Source organism: Rattus norvegicus, chromosome 4 (assembly GCF_036323735.1).
Source record: "Rattus norvegicus strain BN/NHsdMcwi chromosome 4, GRCr8, whole genome shotgun sequence".
In the NCBI taxonomy this organism is placed as follows: domain Eukaryota; kingdom Metazoa; phylum Chordata; class Mammalia; order Rodentia; family Muridae; genus Rattus; species Rattus norvegicus.
Genome location: NC_086022.1, coordinates 84,262,560 through 84,266,398, shown reverse-complemented (window position 1 = coordinate 84,266,398; position 3,839 = coordinate 84,262,560).

The following is a 3,839-nucleotide window of genomic DNA, read 5'->3' as shown; positions in this document are numbered from 1 at the left end:
GTAGTGGCCACTTTAGTCTCTATATCCCGCTCTGATAGGAATCTCAACTAGGGTCCTCCCACAGACTCCCGGCATCCTCCCCTTCCCATCCATGTCTCCAGTTAGTCTCAGAGACGCCCTCCACTGATTTCCCTTCTCACTCCTAGATCTCTCCTGCCCTCTCTCCCTATACTCCATCACCATTCTCACTGCCATCCTCACCCCTCTCCTACTAAGTTCCCTCTCTCTCTGTCAACCTTCTACGACTATTTAGTTTCCCCTTCTGAGTGAGATTCATTGGTCCTCCCTGGGGGCCTCCTACTGACCTGGTTTCTTTGGGTCTGTGGATTGTAGCACGGTTATCCTGGGCTTCATAGCTAATGTCCACGTATCAGTGAGTACATACCTTACCTGTCTGTCTGGCTCTGGGTTACCTCGCCCAGGAAGATATTCTTAAGTTCAATCCATTTGCCTGCAAACATTATGATGTCTTTGGTTTTAAAAGCTGAATAATATTCCATTGTGTAACGGTACCGCATTTTCACTATCCATTGTTCAGTTGAGAGAAATCTAGGTTGTTTCCAGCTTCTGGGTATTATGAATAAAGCTGCTAGGATTATAGTTGAGAAAGTGTCCCTGTGATACAGTAGGGCATCTTTTGGGTATCTGCCTAAAAGTGGTATAGCTGGGTCTTGAGGTAAAACTATTCCCAGTCTTCTGAGAAATTGCCAAATTGGTTTCCAAAGTGGTTGTGCAAGTTTTCACTCCCACCAGCAATGGAGGAGTGTTCCCCACGCTCCATATCCTTGCCAGCATGTGCTGTCACTTGAGTTTTTGATCTTAGCCATTCTGATGGGTGTAAGATTGAATCTCAGGTTGTTTTGATTTGAATTTCCCTGATGACTAAGGATGTCAATATTTCTTTAAGTGCTTTTTGGCTATTTGAGATTCCTCAATTGAGAACTCTCTGTGTAGCTCTGTGCCCCATTTTTAATTGAGTCATTTGGTTTGTTGGAGTTTAACTTCTTGAGTTCTTTATGTATTTTAGATATTAGCCCTCTGTCAGATGTAGGGTTGGTTAGTGAAAATCTTTTCCCAACTTGTAAGCTGCTGTTTTGTCCTATTAATGGAGTCCTTTGCCTTACAGAAGCTTTGCAGTTTCATGAGGTCCAATTTGTCAATGTTGATCTTTGAGCCTGGGCCTAGTACTTGAAGAGCAATAAGACAACTAAAGGAGATCAAGGAGATACACACTGAAAAGGAAGAAGTCAAGGTACCGTTATTCGAAGATGGTGTGATACTATACAGAAGCGACTCCAACAATTCAACAAAACACCTTCAGCAAAGTGGCTGGATACAAAATCAACTCAAAAACTCAGTAGCCCTCCTTTATACAAAGGATAAACGGGCTGACAAAGAGATTAGGGAAACAAAACCCTTCACAATAGCCACAAATGACATAAAATACCTTGGTGTGACTCTAACCAAGCAAGAGAAACACCTGTATGACAAGAACGTCAGGTCTCTGAGGAAGATCTCAGAAGATGGGAAGCTCTCTCGTGCTCATGGATAGGTAGAATTAACAGTGAATGTGGCCATCTTGCCAAAAGCAATCTACAGATTCCATGCAACCCCCATCAAAATTCCAGCACAACTCTTTACAGACCTTCAAAGAACAACTCTCAACTTCATATGGGAAATCAAAGAATCTAGGATGGCTGACAATCCTGAATGACCAAAGGACTCCTGGGGGTATCATCCTCCCTTATCGCAAGCTGTCCTAAAGAGCAATAGCAATAAAAACCGCATGGTATTAGTACAGAGACAGTCAAGTCCATCAGTGGAATTGAAGACCCTGAAACAAATCAACAGACACATCTATATACACTTGACTTTTAAAAGAAGGCAAAAACCATACAGGGGTGGCAGGGCAAACAGGTTCAGCAAATGGTGCTGTTCTCACTGGAGGTCTGCATGTAAAAAAAAAAATACAACAGATCCATATTTATCACCTTGTACAAAACTCAAGTTCAAGTGGATCAATGACCTCAACATAAAATCAGCTACACTGAATCTCATAGAAGAGAAAGTGGGGAATATCCTTGAATGCCTTGGTACAGGAGACAACTTCCTGAAAAGATCCTGTATTCTTAACAGCTCATCTGTTGAATGAGTGTGGTAGCAGTTCTTGCATATCAAGGTAGTCATGGAAACAAAGTAGATTATTGTATGCAGGATGCTCAGCTCATCCCTGGCCCTCAGTACGTCCCATTTACGATTATTATTGTTACAGGTTGAGCTGCCCGAATCTTAAAAAGTCCTAAGTGGGGCTGGAGAGACACTTCAGTGGGCAATAGCATGTCCTGCTATTGCAGAGGACCCAAGGTCATTTCCCAGCACCAGCATGGCGGTGCATACTCATCCACAAATCCACTCTCAGGGAATCTCAGATCATGGTTCACATACACGCTTACAGGCAAAACCCTCACACACATAAAATAAATACATACTTTTAAAACACTCCAAGTGCTCTAGAGTCGTGCTGATATTCCAAAACGTTCAATTTAGAGCATTTTGAATTTCAGGTGTGAACTTAGGAATGCTCACCGGGCAATTGACCTCACTGCCAATATCCACATAGGCTCACAACCTCTCTAAAACATGAAATATCTGTGATCTCAAGCACTGTAGCTTACTGATATCCTGCCTTTGTGATCAGCACATCAGACATAAGGGAGTGATTTAAAATATTGTTTGTTCTCAACCTTGAGTGTTGCCTTTTGAGTGTGCCTTTTTTAAAAAAATCATGCAGCAAACTCACGAGCATACATCGTGACTTTGTCACCAGACATTCTGGTCTTTATCCAGATACCTGCACTGCTGTTATGTCCCAAAGGGGAAAATGGAGCATTGGCAGATGCTCTATAAACCAGCGACTCCCTCATTCTCCTTCCAGAATCCCCTCCCCTGCACAAGAAATTTGTTTTTCAGACTAGGAATCAGAGAAAGTTCATTTAGGTGGTAAAAGCCAACTTTGGGGAGAGTCATTTGATTACCCTGGTACCGTGGTAAGAGACCATGGGGAACTCTCTGGTTTCCTACCTTGTCTGTGTCAGGGGCCACACTGTCTATCTGGGGTTGGCTCACACATAGTGAGGAAACAGCTGCAGGCTCTGCTGGCTGCTCTGGGAAAGATTCAGGGCTCTGCTCCAGCAGGCTTGGCTGGCTCTATGTCCTGATATCCCCACCCCCAATCCCAACCTCTTGCCAGAAGAGCCTTGGCCAGAACTCTCCCCTTAACCCTAGCTTCACCCTATCTGTGACTTAGCCAATTCAGCCCATGAGCTGCTAAAGATGCAGCTCGGACTCCTTTAGACCTTTATATGGAAGTTCAAGGGGACCACAGGTTTCTGGGGAAGACACTGTGTATATTCCTGGGAAGCCCAAGAAGATTCCTTGCCTGGGAGAGAGCATCTGAGGACCCCTGTAGCATATGTATGTGCCAAGGGATCAGCCCCAACTCTTTTGGCTGTGTCGTCTGAAGCACCTTCTGGTGTGGTGGTGATTCTGAGTGCAAGTTTTCAAAGCACACAGTGCACAGATCATCTTCTGGGTAGCATTCCTTCCGCGATCTCCAGCTATGATCGTGTCAATTTTATATGGAGACATAATCGATACTTGACTCTCCCAGAACCTGATCAAGCTGGAATCCAGCCATTAACAAAACGTTTATACTTACTAGACAGTTCATAGTTACGAGACAGTTATTTGGATAAAGACAGCCACAACTTTGCCTTATCTAGTTACATTCAGATATGCACTAAAAAGTGCTTTCCATTAAACTATAATTTTTTGCCTTG